Genomic DNA, 18,809 nt, shown 5'->3' with positions numbered 1-18,809 from the left:
AACTTCTTGTATATCTCTACAACATATTACTTTTGATTTTATACTATTTTTAAGATATTAAAATGTTTTTCTTATACTTTGTAGTGTTTTTAGCATAAATTATTGTTGTATTTTTGTCAAAGGCTTTTTCCTGATCTATCAAGATATTTCTGTCATATTGGATGGCTATATTGTTAATATGATTAAATATGCTACTTGTCTTCATAATATTGAAATATTTTTACATCTTTCCAGTATAATTCAAACTTGGTAATGAATCATAGTTTGGGTAAATGTTTACAGGATTTTATTTAAAATATTTATATTATTTGTTAATATAATCAGATTTGATTTTTCTTTTTGTTTTAGGACTATATTTATCTCATAAGAGGAGTTTGGTAGAATGCTTTCTCAATTTTTGGTATCAATTTGTTTTTATTGGCATTAATTGCTCTTTAAAGGTTTAATAGACATCTCCTGGGGGATCCATCAGACTAGGTTTTTTTTTCCTTTCCTAGTGCCTTTACAATTAATTTTGTTTCTTTTTCTGAGACTGTATTATATAAGATATTTATTTGGCATTCAATTAGTTTAGGTATTTTATATTTTTGAAGTAAATCTTCCTTCTATTTCTTTTATATTATTAAGGTTTTGCATAAAATTTCCTATAAATTCTGATAATTCTTTTTGTTTCTTCTGATTTTGTTTTGATTTCAACCTAGTTCATTTGCTATTTTGTTGATTTGATTTTTCTGTCTTCTTTTTTATGCACTCCACTAAAGGTTTGTCATTTTTAATTTTTTCAAAGATTAACCTTTCAGTTTTCTTCATAATTTCTATAATCATTTTATTTTTATATTTTTCTCCTCTAATTCAATCAATATTTTCTTTTATGAGCAGCTAGGTGGTGCAGTGGTAGAGCACTGGCCCAGGAGTCAGGAAGACCTGAATTCAAAGTCAGCCTCAGATATTTAACAATTACCTAGCTGTGTGACCTTGGGTGAGTCACTTAACCCCATTGCCTTAAATAATAAATTTTTTTTTTAAAAAATTGTCCTTTGGACTCAACTTGAGTGCATTTATTTTATGGGTTTTCATTTTAAAAAATGTATGGTAAGTTCATTATTCCTTTCTTTTTCTATTTAGTGACTGTAAGTTTTAACAATATCATATTCCCCAGAAGATGCTTTAGATGCATCACAGAAATTTTGGTATGTTGTTTTTTTTTTCATTATCATTGTCTTTCACATAATTATCAAGTATTTAAATTATTTATTTTCTAGTCCACTCATTATTTAGGATTTCATCATTAAATTTTCATTTATATCTGGATCTTTTGTCTGTGTCCTTGAATTGATTACTATTTTTGGCCTTTAACAGATATGCTGAATATTTCTACCTTTTTACTTTTTATTTTTTCCTATTACCTCTGTGTCTGATACATAGTCAATTTTAGTAAATGCTCCATATGATGCAGAGAAATATGTTTATTCTTTAGTAGTCCCATTTATAAAATACCATATGTCTTTTAGCTCTAAATTTTCTTGCAATGTATTCAATTTTATAATTTCACTTTTGATTATGATATTAAGGTCCCTATTATTATTGTATTATTATTCATATCCTGCAATTCAGTTAACATTTCTTTGTGAATTTAGATGCTGTATTATTTGTAACTTATCAGTGTTACATAGAAATTTATTTTTGTCCATGATTCCTTTCAGCATATAGAATTTCCTTACTTATTTTAGCTATATTTGAAGTTTTGTTTCTGCTTTCTCTGACTGCATGCTTGCAACTCTTGGTTTTTTTATTTTACATGATGCATAGTAAATTTTGTTCCAACCTCTCATTTTATCCTGTTTGTTTTTATGAAGTGTTTCTTGTAGGCAACAGATTGTGTGGTTTTGTTTTATTAGTTATTCTGTCATTCAATTTCATTTTATTGGCTAATTTAATCTAATCATTTTAAAAGTTATGAGTCTGATTTATATTTTCCTCCATTTGTGTTTCTAGTATTTTACCCTAAATTAGAATTTTTGGTTCCTCTTATACTTTTAATATGAAACTTTGTACTTACGATTAGTTTTGCTTAATATACTTTAAATCAACCCAATTCCTGAGATTCATTTCTCCTTACCCTTAAATCTTTGTAGTCTAGGTTTTCCCTAGTTTTTTAAAATAAATTTTTACTTTAATTTTACTAAACTATTTTTTCTTTTTTTCTCTTAGTTTCTACTACTTCCACTTTTTTCTTTCTTTTTCCCTCCTAATCATTAAGTAGTTAATTCAAACCCAATGCTTCTATCTTACCCTACAACTTTTTTTCTTATTTTTTCTTTTACTAAAAAGAATTTCTTTAAGAGAACATAATTAAGAAATTCTTTTTAGTAAAAGAAAAAATAATTAAAAAAAGGTTTTCATAGTTTTTGTCTATATTCTTTTTCTTTAATAGTGGTCTATATACTTAATTTTTTCTTGTTTAACTACTTTATATTCCTCATGGAATTAATAAACAAACAAATAAATAACATTGAGTTTGAATTCCCTTTTCTAACAATTTCTATATTATTACCCTATAAATCTTGCCCTCATTCATTTTATGTTATACTTTCCTCTTAGAAGTATTAATTCATGGTACATAATTTTCATAAATCAGAGCTCCAACCATATTAATCCTCCCTCCCCCGTTACTAAATAAACTCCAGTAGCTCCCTGTCACTTCCAGGATCAAATATAAAATCCTCTATTTGACATTCATAACCTTAGCCTTGCCCTAGCTTTTCAGTCTTCTTATACCATCCAGGGTCTTGCTTTTCCATAAATATGATGTTCCATCTTTTGACCCTGGGCATTTTCTCTAACTGCCCATGTGTGGAATGTTCTTCCTCCTCTTCTCTGCATCCTGAATTCTCCGACTTCTTTCAAGTATCAACTAATCTCTAATTCTACAAGAACCTTTCCTGTCTTCTCTTCATTCTAGTACTGCTCCATTTTTCCTATTGATGTCATGATCTTTGAATAGTTAATTTGTATATATTTTGTTTGCTTTTTGTCTGCCCCATTAGTTCTTGGGTAGGAACTATACTTTCCTTCTATTTGTATCCCTAGTATACAACACAGTGCCTTTCACATAAAAAATGCTTATGTAGCACAACTAGGTGGCAGAGTGGATAGGGCACTGGCTCTGGAGTCAGGAAGACCTGAGTTCAAATCCAGTCTGAGACACTTAATAATTACCTAGATGTGTAACCTTGGGCAAGTTATTTAATTCCACTGCCTTGCAAAAAAGAAAAAGAAAGAAAGAAAGACAGAAAGAAAGACAGAAAGAGAAAAGAAAACACTTATAAAATGTTAAATGATTAGAAATTTCTCTATTAAATTATTCTAGTCTCTGCCTTCTTTATGATCATTTCCATTAAACACATTATATTATTTTATTTTACTTTTTTTAAAGACATGGATCTTTCCATCTTACTGAGACTAGAAATTCAGGGTCCACATCATTAAAGGGTTTTGATGGGCTTTATTTCTGACCTTTGCTTATCCTTAAGGAATGTAATGGTTCCTTACTCCTGGAGGCTCAATGGCTCAACATATTAATATTAATCTTAGTGAGAAACTTTAATTAATTTAGTCTACTGCAACTCAGAACTGCTGAACTCAAGAGAAGTACCAGTCTTCACTTTCCAGAAAATTAGGAGTATAGTCATCTATCACTATGCCCAGTATGTACATCATTCTTTTTTATTTAATTTTAATTTTTAAATGTATGGAACAAAACAAGCATTTCTATGACATAAAATAACAAAAACGATGATTACACATGAAACTGCAAATCTATTATGTACAATTTGCTATTTCTTTTAAATATATAATAGTGGTTATGTAACTTTCTTTTTTTTTCTTTCCTCCAGACACCCTGCCCTAGAGATTGTTACCATTAGAAACATTGGGGTTTTGAATTTGTATCTAAAATATATTTACACATATAAATAAATATGTATAACATAAATACATACATATATATATGTAAATACATATATATATATGTAAAATTATTCTATACATACTTCCATCTATCAGTTCTTTCTTTGGATTCAGATAGTATCTTTTATCATATGTCCTTAATATTTAATTTGGGATTTTTGATAGTCAAAAATGACTATTCATTCAGTCATTTTAAAGGCAATATTGATGTTACTGCATACAGTGTTCTCTTGGTTCTGCTGCTTTCACTCTTTACTATGTGTATGTACATTATTCTTAAAGCATGCTACTTGACTTTTTTTTTCATAAGATAATCAGGTTATAGGATTAAGAAGTAGAAAAAAGCTTTGAAGGCTTCTACTTTACCTATTTTATTATTTAGGTGTTGCTCTTAGCCTATAGATTGCCTATTTTTTTATTCACTTATCCTTTTGTCAACTTAATGAGACATTTCTTTCTGGGTTTGCTAAGCAAGATATGAGAATGATTTGCATTTTCACTAGCACTGGGGATTGGAATTTCTTTAAACAATGGAAATCCCATTTATGATTTAATATTACTTGTGTGATCTTTGCCAAGTCACTTATGTTCCTTGGACCTCTCTTTCTATCTATAAAATGAGAAGGTGGCACTGTATGGCCTTTGTGGTTTCTTCTAGCTCCAAAACTATGACTGTAGCTGATATGTCCAATAGAGCTGCCTGAGTCATTTAAAGATTGAATGATTAGGGTGTCAGAGACAAGATTTGACACTACTTCTTTCTGATTTCAAACCCAGTAGTCTATCCCTTCTAAGCCTTGCTAACTTTTCCAAGACCTATAATAAAACTTTGTAATTTGTTTTCTTATGGTAGACTCTATTTCATTGTGATCCTGGTTTCATTTTCTTCTCTTGTCCAAAATGTGTATTATATTAGCTGCTTTGAAGCAGAGAACAAATCAGACTTCAAAAAGTAAAATTAATTCATATCCTGCTCAGAAAAAGTTGTGATGAGAAAGCAACTTTCAGTTTTGAGTTAGAGTAGGATTTAAAAACCCTAGGCCTGGAGTGAGGAACCCTCATCTTTGTGAATTCAAATCTAGTCTCAAACTCAATAACTGTGTGACTCAAGGCAAGTCACTTAACTCTGTCTCAGTTCCTCACCTGTAAAATGAGCTGGAGAAGCAAATGGAAAACCACTCTAGTACCTTTGCCAATAAAACTCCAAATAAGGTCATAAAGAGTTAGACACAACTGAAATGACTGATCGACAACAATAATAATAGTAGGAAGCAATCTACAATATTCTTTTGATAAATATTTGTTCTCAGCATGGCATGGTAGCAAGGGAAGTAGATTTAAGAGTGAAAGGATCTGGATTTAAGTTTAAGCTGTGCTACTTAGTACTTGTGTAACCTTGAAAAACTTCTCCCTTCCAAGTCTTAGTTTCTTTATTTGTAAAATAATGGAGGTGGAATAGATAATCTTGAAGGTTCCTTTCTGTACTAAAGGATAGACACATCCTAGGTTCAAAAGAATGAGGGGAGAAGAAAGAGTAAAGGAGGACAGATTTTTCTAAGGTTATTAACTGATCTAAGTTTTACTAGAAAAAAAGAAGCAGAAGCCAAAGTCAGAAAAGGTAGAGGAGAAAGAGGAGGGGAAAAGAGACAAAAGAGAAAGAGGAAAAAGGAAAAAAGAGAAAGAGGAAAAAAAGAGGAATAAAAGGAGGAAAAGGAGCAAGAGAAGAAAAAGAGGAGAAGAAAATAAGAGGAAGAGGAGGAGAAGAATAAAGAGGAAAAGGAGGAAAATGAGAAGAGGGGAAGGAAGAAGAGGAGGAAGAGGCAGAGAAGGAAAAGAAGGAGAAAGCAGTGGAAAACTTACTATGGGCCAAGCATATAGTAATATTAATAGGAAGGATACTAATAGAAAAGTGGGACAGTCTTTATTTTCAAGGAACTCACATTCTAACTAGAGGAGACAATATATCTAGGAAGTTGAACTTTAGGAAATGTGAAAAGTCTAAGAGTCCAGAGGTTAACTGTTAAAGTTAGATTATCCAAGGTCATTCAGTGGTAGAACTTGAACCCAGAGTCTTTAGCTTTAAATCAAGTGCTCTTGTTACCATACATATAATGGATAAATTCTTTTCAAAAGAAAACTTGTAAGCAATGGCATGATAGAAGTCCAGCAACCAATGACTATTGGGAAGTGAATGATGGATTCAAATGTTGAAGTCAAATTGGACTCTGAGTTACTTCAGAGAAGGGGTGTATATGATGGGGAGGTGGCATCCAACATCTGGTAGGAGCTGAATGATGGTGTTGGGATAAAGTGGAGAAATAAGAGGAGGAGGAGGAAAGGAGAAATAAATCAAGGCAGTGTATCAGGAACTGTTGGATTGAAATGTTTACCAAATTAACCCAGTCTTGGCTACATGTACTCCACTGGACATAAAATTTTCTTTAATTTGAGCTGCTGGAGGTAAGCTTCACAACTAAGTTTTCCTTTTTTTTTTTATATGGCCTAAGTGATTTTCCAGATGATATTGCTCCCTCCTCCCTAAGGTGGTGCTCCCTCCTCCCTAAGGTAATGGGTTTGAGTCTGTATGAAACCATTGACTGACACTGATCCATAGGATGACCTTGGGCAAGTCACCCCACCCCTTAGAGTTTTGCTTTCTTCATTTGCAAAAGGAAAGATTGCATTATATAATCCAAGCTCCTTCCAGGTTTGGTTTGTATACTTTTGCCATTAAGAATTTCTTCACACTCATCCCTTACTTTCTTAAAACTAACATTTAAAATAATAAATTGGCCATAAATATTCCTCCTGTGAGTGAAGAAGTATGATCTATTCAAAGATTTTTCAGCATTTGTTATTGTTCAGTCATTTCATTTGTGTCCAACTCTTCTTGATCCCATTTGGGGTTTTCTTAGCAAATATACTGGAGTGATTTGTCATTTCTTTCTTTAGATCATTTTACAGATTGAAGAAACTGAGAAAAATAGGGTTAAGTAACTTGCTCAGGGTGGCAAAGCTAGTAAATGTTTGAAACTGATTTGAACTCAGATCTTCCTGACTGCAGGTCACACACTCTATCCACTGTACCACCCAGCTGCCCCAACATTTAGTTTAGAATTTAAGTATAACCCAAAGTCTATAACTTCATGCAATGGATCAAGAAACAGGTTTAATTTTGGATTATTTTATAGGACCAATGTTTATGCAAGGAAGGAGCTTAAAATTTAATTCTTTCAATGATTTTGATTTTGAGTATCTCTCTGTACATCCTCTCCAGCAACTCAAACAGAAGGATCTACTATAACAAATAATTTCTCAGAACAACCACCTTGTTCCTTATATTGTTTAACATCTAGATCAGAAAATGAATGAATATTTAAAGGTTTTATTCTAAGATTCTAAGTTGCGGAGTAGATACAAATCTGAAATATTTGGTAGAGAAAATGCCTTCCTGGTAATTTCCTCTATCAATGAAATCATGAAGTCAGAGAAAAAAAAAGAATCTTGTATGTTATAGTAATAAAGTCATTATAACAACATATTCTCACTAAAGCATTATTCAGAAGGGTTATATAGAATCTCATTAGAGTTGCAGGAACAGTCATATAGTCAAAAGTGAAGATTAGGCCTATGTGAATCAGGAATTCTGAAATTAGTTTGAATCAGAGACTAGCCAATTGTCAAATTTTAGCATGAACTTTTACATCTTGAAAATCAGCAAATGCTATAAATCAGGGCTTAATTAACTGTTTTCTTTTCTAAAATTAATTATTCAATTTATTTTTCCAAATACATGTAAAGATAGTTTTCAACATTCATTTTTGTAAACTTTTCTCCCTCATCCCTTCCTTCCCCCTACTCTAAGATAACAAGTAATCTGATATAGGTTATATATGCACAATCACATTACACATATTTTCATATTAGTCAAGCTGTAAAAGAAGAATCAGAACAAAAGGGGAAAACCATGAAAAAGAAAAAAACAAATTTAGAAAAAATGAAAATAGCATGCTTTGATCTGCATTCTAACTCCACAGTTCTTTCTCTGGATGTGGATGGCATTTGTCATCATGAGTCCTTTGGAATTGATTTATTATTTTCTTGATAGCCGTGGTTTCACTCCCTTCTTTGCATCAGGGTCTTCAAAATGCCTTCAAATGATTTTACCCTCAATCCTAAAGGGACATTTGCTAGGTCACTTCCCACAATATTCTGGCTTTACCCCTGCTATCCACTTGAGCAAACGATTGTGTCCAGGTCTACATCTTGGCAGAAAAAGATCCTGTTCTCCTTCGCCTATACCTCAAACATATCTTTCCCTCTAAGATGTATTGTGTAACTTGGTTTTGTTATCGTCAAAGGCTCACAAAATAGTTTAGATTCGACTTGCCAGAGAAATACTCCCAGATAAAGTTTCCTGGCCCTGCTTCAGTTGTGTTTTGGGAGGTTGGATACCAATATCCCAAAAGGTTACTTTTGATGGCCCCTTTCTGTTGTCTTGGGAGCAGCATGTTGACAGCAGGGATGATGAGACCAAAATTGCATGCCAAACATCATGAGAGCAAGAGGCAAATCTCAATGCCCAGCTGTGGAAAACTTGTTCAACTCAATTACTTAAACTAGTGACCCCAGTCGTGTCTGAAGTGTAAAAGCTTGGACACTGTTCATATTTCTTATATCAGGGGAAAGTTCCTTCCTGGAAATTGGCTGAGTAGGCAAAGAATTGTCGGCCATACCATATGGACAAGAATCTCTAGAGACAGGGGAGGGAGGGGGGGGGAGAGAGAGAGAGACAGAGAAAGAGAGAGAGAGAGAGAGAGAGAGAGAGAGAGAGAGAGAGAGAGAGAGAGAGACAGAGAGACAGAGAGACAGAGAGAGACAGAGAGACAGAGAGAGAGAGAGGGAGAGAGAGAGAGAGAGAGAGAGAGAGAGAGAAAGAGAGACAGAGAAGAGAGAAACAGAGATAGAGAGTCAGAGATAGAGGGGAAAGAGAGAGACAGAGAGAGGAGATAGAGACAAAGAGGGAGATAGATAATAGAGACACAGAGGAGAGACATAGAGAGTGAGAGAGAGAGGAGGGGGGAGAGGAAGAAAGGGGAGAGGAAGAAAGGGGGAGAGGGGGGAGGGACAGAGGCAGAAAGAGAGGAGAAAGACAGAGAGTCAGAGATACAGGAGAAAGAGAGAGACAGAGAGGCAGAAAGAAAGAAGAGAGACAGGAGAGAGAGAAAGGAAGATAGATAGATAAATAGATAGATAGATAAATAGATAGATAGATAGATAGATAGATAGATAGATAGATAGATAGATAGATAGATAATAGATACAGACACAGAAGAGAGTGAGAGAGAGACAGAGAGCACAGGGAGGGGGGAGAGAGAGAGGCAGAGACAGAGACAGAGGCAGAGAGAGACAAAGAGCTAGAGACAGAGGAGAGAGACAGAGATGGAGACAGTCATAGAAAGGGAGATTAGATAGATAGATAGATAGATAGATAGATAGATAGATAGATAGATGGATAGAGAAACAGAAGAGAGAGAGAGAGAGAGAGAGAGAGAGAGAGAGAGAGAGAGAGAGAGAGAGAGAGAGAGAGAGAGAGAGAAACTTCATTACTGTCTTCTGTCTTACAGGACTGAAAATACCTAGAACTATAAGATGATTAACATATGAACCAAAGGGGAAAAGTTATTTATGGTAGAAGTTGCCATCTTTACTACCTTGATATCAAAATAAGTCTACAAAACTGTGCTGGCAAACTAGCTCACATGAAGGCAAAATCCTGCAAGATCATCCAGCTCCTTTAACTATATTTCTACAGTGTTTGTTTTATATTCTTAGTATTTTAAATAGCACACTAAAACCAGAGGTAGTTAGAAAAACTGAATGACCAGTGAACAACTGTTTCAAATTATGACAGAGCTAGCTTAAAACTTAATGCCTTGATATTTTGCTTTTTAACACTTTAATCTTGAACTATGTTTTTTGGGATTAAATAAATTTATAACCTCAGCAGGAGGAAATATAACTTCCTAGGGAAGAAAAACTCCTAGAGGAAAAAAAAGGGTCTACAAATGTTGGTTCAACAATCACTAAAAAAGGTTTGGGGATGGAGGTGGCTATTTAAAAATCTGAAAGGATTTTTCCTAGATTAATGAAAATGTAGTTCCTACGTATTTTGGTCTGTCTTTGATAGTCTGGGGACTCATAAGTTTCTTCTAACCTCAGAATGACCTCTGCCCTGGAAACTGTACCTTATAGAAAGATCCTAATTGGTATTGTGGATCCTGTGGTAGAATGGGCAACCTGGTTGGAAGTTCATAGGTATATTTATGTTTCATAAAGATAGTAAGAAGAGATGATATAACTGGTGGTTTGAGAAAAAAAGAGTTAATAAAACCCTGAATAAAGAGAATTCTCAGGGAATGGGGTGATCTGGTTAATTGAATTCTCTGGCTATATGAAAGTTAAGCAAAAATCTCTTCCTGTTTCAAATCTTGCTGTTGAAAATCTATTAAAGCTAAAGTATTTTTCAGCATAGTTGCAACTAACTAGGCAAGGGTAATCAAGATTGTTTCTAGGGTTACTGACATGGTCAAGGGTGTTGATGGGGTGGCTGAAATGTTTACTTTCAGTGGTTTTCTGATCTGCCATCCTTATACCTTCTGGTGCTCCCCCAAAGATTCTGTCTATCTTCTGGAGTCCTTTCTTCCTTCCCCCACTGCCAGTCTTCCCACATGCTGCCTTCTTCTACCTCCTGACTATCATGGAGGCTGGGACCAGAGCTTCTGAGGTTTGGTTACTCTGGTAGGACTGACCAGGGCAAATTATCCCTTGTGACCCCTGCCACTTCCAACTAGATTTATTTCAGGATTTATTTCCCGATTTAAGGAATGGAGCATAATGAACATAAGAAAATCTATGATGATTAGGCATATCGAATTAAGATCATTGTGGTGGATAATTTGCCCTTTAAATATAGGCTTTAAATAAAATTCAAGGAGTAGCTAGGTGGCACAGTGGATAGAGCACCCGCCCTGGAGTCAGGAGGACCTGAGTTCAAATCCGGACCCAGACACTTAATAATTACCTAGCTGTGTGGCCTTGGGCAAGCCACTTAACCCCATTTGCCTTGCAAAATCCTAAAAAAAATTAAAAGTAAATAAATAAATAAAATTCAACACATGTGTATTAAATGTTGAATACATACAATGTACTTTACTAGTCTTGGGCAGAGATACAAAGTATAGATGAGATATCTCACTCTTCTCGTAAAGCTTACAGTTTAGTTCAGAGATATGGCACATGCAATATAACCATAATATTATAAATAACAAGTTATAAAAATAAATGTCATTTATATAATACTTTGAGGATTGTGAAGCACTTTTAAAATATTATTTTATTTTATAAAATAAAACAGAAATCAGGACAGGTGCATTACAGAGGTATAAGCAAAGTACTTTATGAGGTCCATGAGGGGTCTTTACACAAATGTACAAAGGTTGGACTGACTTGTTTCTGTCCCCAAATAATCACTGAAAGGTCATGCTTTGACTAAAATACATTTCTTGTGATTTGCTTCTCCTTTCTGAACAGAAATTTAAGAAGATATTTGAATCACAGAAGATTAACACTAGAAGAGACCTTAATGAACATCTAGTCAAATATTATCATTATTTTTCTTGTTCATTTGTGCCTGATTCTTCATGACCTGTAAACCATCTTATCCATGGCATTTTCTTGGCAAAGATATTGTAGGGGTTTGCCATTTCCTTCTCCAGTGGATTAAGGGAAACAGAGCTTAAGTGATTTTTCCAAGGTCACATAGCTAGTGAGTGTCTGAGGCTAAATTTAAACTCATATCTTCTTGACCCCAGGCCCAGCACACAGCTAGGTCAGATTTGAACCTAGGTCCTTAAGACTCCAGGGCTGGTGCTCTATGCACTGAACCACCTAGTTGCCCCAGTAGAAAGAATTGTGGAGTTTGAAAAAAAGACCAAGGATTATTATCTTTAATTTAAAAAAGTGTTGTCTTCTTATGTAATTCTGCTATATCTCATACTATGTGTTTCTCCCTTAAAGATATGATTTCTCTCTCATCACATTCAACTTAGATCAATGCTTACTATGGGAATGTTGTAAAAACTAGCAAACTGCCTTCTGTGGGGGGTGGGGGAGGGAAGTGAGATGGGGGAAAATTGTTAAACTCAAAATAAATAAAACCTTTCTAAAAATTAAAAAAAAATATCAGTTTATGGAATTTCTACTTAGGTCAATTCCTCTCTCAATACAGATCTGAGGGTAACTGCTCTGTAATTCATTTTCTTTTCTTTTCTTTTTTAAGTTTTTGCTAGGCAATGGGGTTAAGTGACTTGCCCAAGGCCACACAGCTAGGTAATTTTTAAGAGTCTGGGTCCAGATTTGAACTCAGGTCCTCCTGATTTAGGGCCAGTGCTCTATCCACTGTACCCCTTGGCTGCCCCATGCAATTCATTTTCTTAGAAAATTACCACAGAGAGGTTCAGAGAATGTGTGAAGTGAGTGGAACTTGAATCCATGTCTTCCTGACTATTACACCATGCTTTTTCTTGGTCCAAATGTTATTACTCCCATTTACAGGTGAAGAAACCCAGAATTAGAGGGGAATCAAGATCACAAATTAGCAAGGACAGGCACACATAAAAAATGGGCTAATTACCATTTGACTTTCCTTTTTCTTGCAGGACAAACCTCATACATGCTCTATTCATGTTCATGCTAAAGTGTCATGAACTAGGATTCAAACCCAGGGCTCTTGACTCCATTTCTGGCACTTTTTGCATTGTATTATGCCTTTGATCAACATTTTTCCGGTACTTTTCTTAAGGATGAGTGGGAGAGAAACAAATGGTCATTTCCTGGTACTGTACTCTAACAGAATTGAGGATAGTCTACCAAGCTTTCATGGAACAGAAAAAGCCTAATGTCTACAGTCCCTTCAAGTCAATAATCAATGGAAAGGCTTTATAGTTGCTATTCAATGATTAGAATTATAGGATCTTAGAACAAGTGCTGGATGGAACCTTAAATACCAGCTAGTTCATACCTTTCATTTTATAGCTATGGAAACTGAAACCTAGAAAAGTGATATGACTTGCCTTAGGTCACAATGAAAATTAGTTGCTAAAGAGTTGATGTGTTATGTTTTCCCAGAAAAATACTTAGATTTTTACAAGAGATACCTAATACAAAGCAGTGACTTGAAAGGTATAAATGGGAGGCACTGAGGTAACCCTTAAATGAGGCATCTATGGATAAGTAGGAATTTCAGCTTAGTGGCAAGGTGGTACAATTGATAGAGCCCTGGACTTGCAATTAGGAAGATCCTTCTTCATGAGTTCTAATCTCAAATTTAAAGGCTAATAATCTACCATATACCTAAATGGCAGGGGATATTGGTGACCAAATCTGGGACAATTGATGGTCCCTTTCAATTTATTGATTCTTTTTTTTTCTAATGTTTCCTTTAAACCATATATATCTCACTTCAATTCTGGTTTGCTCAGGCATGTACTGTCTTTGTGACCCTAGATAAGTCACTTGGCCGGTTTTTTTGTCTAAATTTCCTCAACTTTAAAAATGAAGTGGAGAAGGAAATAAAAACCAATCCATTATCTTTGGCAAGAAAACCCCAATCGTGATCACAAAGAATTGAACATAACTGAACAGCAACAAAAAGTCTTTCAGCACCCCTAAAATTTTCTCATGCTAGTGACTAACTATTCTATTTACAAGTAGGTTCAGATTTGGATTCAGCAAAACTTCCTGATAGAATTTTGATCTCACTGAAGATATTGTGTAGTGTGGCATAATAACAATATCTACCATTTATATAGTGCTTTGATCTTTACAGAGTGTTTTACATATTTTACCTCATTTGAACCTTACTTACAGCAACTCTGCTATTATTGCAGATAAGGAAACTAAGACCTAAAGAGGTTGAAGTCTTGCCCATGCTCACACAACTTAAGAGACTGTATTAGGATTTGAACTCAGGTCTTCCCAACTCTAGGAATCCAGTACTCTAAGTACTATATCTCCTAGTGGCCTGGCATTATTAATTAGCTTTATCCAAGCTATGCAGAGCCACTCAAGTATGAATCAAGTGCTCTTTTGCCCAGAAGCATAAAGTCACATCTCCAGGGTCCTAAGAAAAATAATGCAAAGACTCTCCTTTAGCTTATAGTTTTTTCCTCAAATATTAGCCCTACACACCCTGTCATTGACCCCTCATTTCCTCAAGCATGATGCTGGGAGTTGGGAGTCAGGGTCAGGGCTCTAAGGAGTTTGAAACATAGAATTGGCCTTTGACCTTGGCCTCCAGATTTTCAGGATAGACAGTGAAATATTCTTTAGATTGGCACAGGAAATCATCAGAATGAAGTAGAGGCCCATCCCACCTATATAGCAAACTATAATCTGAGTAAGACACAGAAAAGGAACGTTAGGGGAAAAGAGTCAATAAACTGAAAGGGACAATTAATTTTTTTTGTTTTGTTTTGTTTTTGTCTTTTGCAAGGCAATGTGGTTAATTGACTTGCCTAAAGTCATACAGCTAGGTTATTATTAAGTGTCTGAGGTCAAAAATGAACTCAGGTCCTCCTGACTCTGGGGATGATGCTCTATCCATTGTCCCAGGGACCATTGTTACAGGGCTGCTCATCAATCTCCACTGCCATTTAGACATGTGGTAGGTTATTAGCCTCCAAACTTGAGAGTAACTCAAAGTCATTTCCACTAAATTTAATCTAATTAATTATGGCATCAAGACAAATTTGGGTTCTGGATATCTGTACCAGAAAGGCATAAATAAATTCTATCAAACTGCACCAATGGACATCTAACAATGGACAATGACTTCTGGTATCTGAGATCCAGATATACATACCTAAGCTTAGAAAGGCTTATCATCAACTTGGCTTAAAGAGTGAATGAGTGAGTGAATGCATGAATAAATGAATAAGATAATAATAAATTTAAATTTTAAAAGTTTTAAAATTAAGTAATAGATATATAAATGAATTTAAAAGGGGAGTACTGTGTTAATTGTGAGAAATATAAGCATAGTTCCCAGACTCAAAGAATTCATGTTCTTTTGAAGGAGACAACCCCTAAGGAAGTGATGGTGGTCAGGGAAATATATGTTAATTTAGATAGTGATAGAGCTGGTAGGTGGAGCCATGGAGAAATGGAATGACATATTCTCCACAGTAGCAATGACATTGCTTGTTTTTGCATAGCTATATCCAGGGTGTAGGTCTGTAGGTTATACTGAAGGCATCAAGACATCTGACTTGACAGTGAATTTGGTCACATAAAGACAATTTATTAAGTTATTGAGAGTTGTTGTCTACATGGCTGAAAGGTGTACCCACATCAATGAAAACATCAGTCCTGAAAGCATTAACCTGAAGATATGAGAATGAAGAGAAAAGGCAAAAAAACATCTTTTTTTCCTATTTCTTAAGAACTCCTCTAAAAGGTTATGTTCAGGTTCAGAGAAGATTGAAACTATTGCCTCAATCAAGGTTCTTGGATCATTTCAAATTTCCTTGTCCTCAGGCCTCCCCTCCCTGCACTTCCCCAACCCCCATCGCCTACCACTGAACCCATTACAAGGGGAAAATTGACGCAAATCTATCGATAAAGCTATTCCCCTAAGTATTAGATTTTCAAAAGAAAAAATTACAAGCACGTCCTCAATCTCTCTTTTGTAAAGAAAGAATAGACTAGCCCATTGTTTAACGGTCATTATCCTAGCAGCTTCCAAAAGTTTCCTCTCTCACAGGAGGGTGAGTGGTCCAGCTGTGGTGCTCTGTGGAAGGTGAGACTGACCTCAGAGCTTTGTATTTATCATTGGATAAGGCCAAACAAGGCAGTTTAAAGGCAAACACTGAACTGTGACGACTTTCATGGGGCCAAGATCTGAACAGAAACAAGAGCAGAAACTTGGCTGTCCCTGTTGATGCTAGTTTTTCAAAAGCTCCTCTCATCTTTCCCTGGTGCTCTTAACATTCAAATGAAGATTTCATTGAAAGAGAACTGATGGGCCCCACCCCAGGAGCTGCCCAGACCACAGACGCTCTGCGTCAACAAGAACAGGCAGGTAGTTGCTGCTGATGCTGGCAGTGCGGGATCTGCTTTCCTTTTTGGCAAATGGGCTTTGTTCTTGGATTTTGTTTAGAACTCAAATCCTCTGAGTCCTTTTCTGAATAGCACAATCAGCATCTTTAAAACCACAGAGCCTATTCCTTCTTGTGTTTCAGATCTGACCTCACAATGAAACAAAACAAAATCATTCTCTTTAGGCTTACCCTGCATTGGTGGTGCTGAAGCCAGGGTTTTCTGAACTTTGTGAGGTTATGGTGCTTGATGAATGCCTTTTGAGCTGAATATTTTAAAAATATAAATGAAAAAGCTTTGGTAATGCACTGAAATGGAAAAAGTCATCCAGAAAATATTAATAAAAAAAACTTATACTAGATTTTAGTAAATGAACCAATAGAGTCAAGTGTTTGCAATGGAAAGATTACTTGCCCAAGGTCACATTGATAATGTCAGTGGCAGAGTGGGATTGGAACCCAATGGAAAGAGTACCCTAACCATTTTGGATACAGAATCTGGGTTCAAATTGTCAACTAGCTTTTGTTAAATAGGTGTTTTAGATGTGCTGATTTGATACAAAGAAAGGCAAAAACTAGCTCTTGCCTTCAAGGAGCATACATTTTAATAGGGAAGACAATATGTTAAACAACTAGATAGATACAAGATCTAAATATAGGAGGTGGGAGATCCTTTGGAACTGGAAGGTCTCTTGGAGTCTCCAGTCTTGGAGCTGAGTCTTGAAGACCATCAAGAGGCAGGGATGAGGAAAGAGAATAGAGGTTCTTAACCTATTTTGTGTCATGAAATTCTTTGATAGTGTGGTAAAATTTATGGCCTTTTTTTCAGAATAGTGTTTTTAAATGCAAAAAATAAAATAAGTAGGATTCCTAAGAAAATTGATCATATTGAAATAATACAGTTATCAATGTATATGTATTTTAAAAGTAAAAGACCCAGGAGTAGAGTATTTCAGTTATGGGGTGCAGTTATCCCAGAGATTCAGAGTTCATACTTTGCCTCTATCATTTACCACTTCTGTGGTTTAGATAATTTTACTGGGCCTTGGTTTCCTCATCAGTTAACTACAAAGGTTAGACTAAATGACCTCTGAGGTCACTTACAACTCTAAATACTCTGAACAGGTTAAGAGAGATCTGAGTTGTCAGTATAATTACTGACAGTTGACAATATAATTACCAATATATTATGCCCCACTTCAAAGCCTCATTGTAGTGTGGAGGTCATAGATAAGATTTGGAGGTGGAAGAAACTTTAAAGATCATTTAATCCTACATTCTCTGATTTTACAGTCAAGGAAACAGAGGCCCAGAGAATTTACCTGACTTTTCCAAAGAGAGTGAATAAATAGTAAAAGCAGGATTTGAACCTTGGTTCTTAGGCTTTCAATTCAGTGGTCTTTCCAGCACTGAACTGGTAACCCTAGAAACCTGAAGACTTTGCCAGCAAAGTGAGCTGACAGGTCATATAAAGATATGAAGACTTCAAGAACAGACTATATCTCTGTTGTTTAAGATGCAGTCTACATAAGACCAGAGAGGCTTGTCATCAGAAGGTTGACCATAAATGAATGATTGTGACCCCTACAATTCATTAATCTGTCCACTAAGATGTGGGAGAGTTGTGATCTGCATTGATGAAGGGAGAATAAGTCATCAATCCCAACCTTAACTCTTTGCCCAATGACCAGCAATAATAATTGCTTGATAAGTGTTGGTTGGTTATTATATGATATAATATATATATATATATATATATATATATATATATATATATATATATAACAAGTAAGGTTGTAAATGGGGAGCATTTTTCTTTATGCTATTTCTGGAAAGAACACTGGATTTATAGTCAGAAAATCTAGATTTTCCCAGAATCCCAATACTGTAATTTAGTATCTGTAACCTTCAGAAAGTCACTTAATTTTAATCTTTGGGCCTCAAATTTTCTTATTTGTAAAACAAAAGGTGTTGGATTAAATGGACTGTGAGATCCTGAGATCCTAAATCAATTTCATGTCAACAGACATTGGAAAATTTCTCCTATCCCAGATAGGCTAGTTATTCCTATCTGCAAAGTACTGTGATAGACATTGGATTTGGAAAAATGAAGAACTACATAGAATCTGTCATTGAGGAGCTTAACAATGAAGTTGGGAGATAGAGAAAATCCACAAATCTCTATAATAACAAATTAGGAAATGAGAAGGTATTACATCTAGTTTGGGGAATCAGGGAAGAGTTGATGGAAGAGATGGATCTGAGGATATCAGCAGACAAAGATGAACAGGGAATAAGAATAGGCAGCACTGTTTGAGGTATGGGCAAAGTATGCATCAAGGAGTGAAAGAGGGGGAAGGGAAGAAACTTAAAATTTTATGACTTTCATGCAGAGACAACTAATACCTGTACTTTACCTTACTTCCATGGGATATCTTTTGAATCCTTTTTTGGGGGAGAGACTGAATGTAAACCAAATCTAGGTTTTTAAAGATGATTTCCCCAAATAATTGGGGATAAGTGATAAAATGTTAGAGAATGTGAGAAAAAGAATCCTCTCTTCAAATGCCAGTTTCCCTAGCACTGAACCCAAGACCAGTATTATCTTAGAGCTGTAGGCACCTTTGGAGGGAGTAGGAGCGGTCTCCATGATATTGCTAGTTGACTCAATAGATATAACTC

Source organism: Macrotis lagotis, chromosome X, assembly GCF_037893015.1.
Source record: "Macrotis lagotis isolate mMagLag1 chromosome X, bilby.v1.9.chrom.fasta, whole genome shotgun sequence".
Classification (NCBI taxonomy): Eukaryota; Metazoa; Chordata; class Mammalia; order Peramelemorphia; family Peramelidae; genus Macrotis; species Macrotis lagotis.
The sequence above is the reverse complement of the archived record's forward strand: the minus strand, read 5'-3'. Positions refer to the sequence as shown.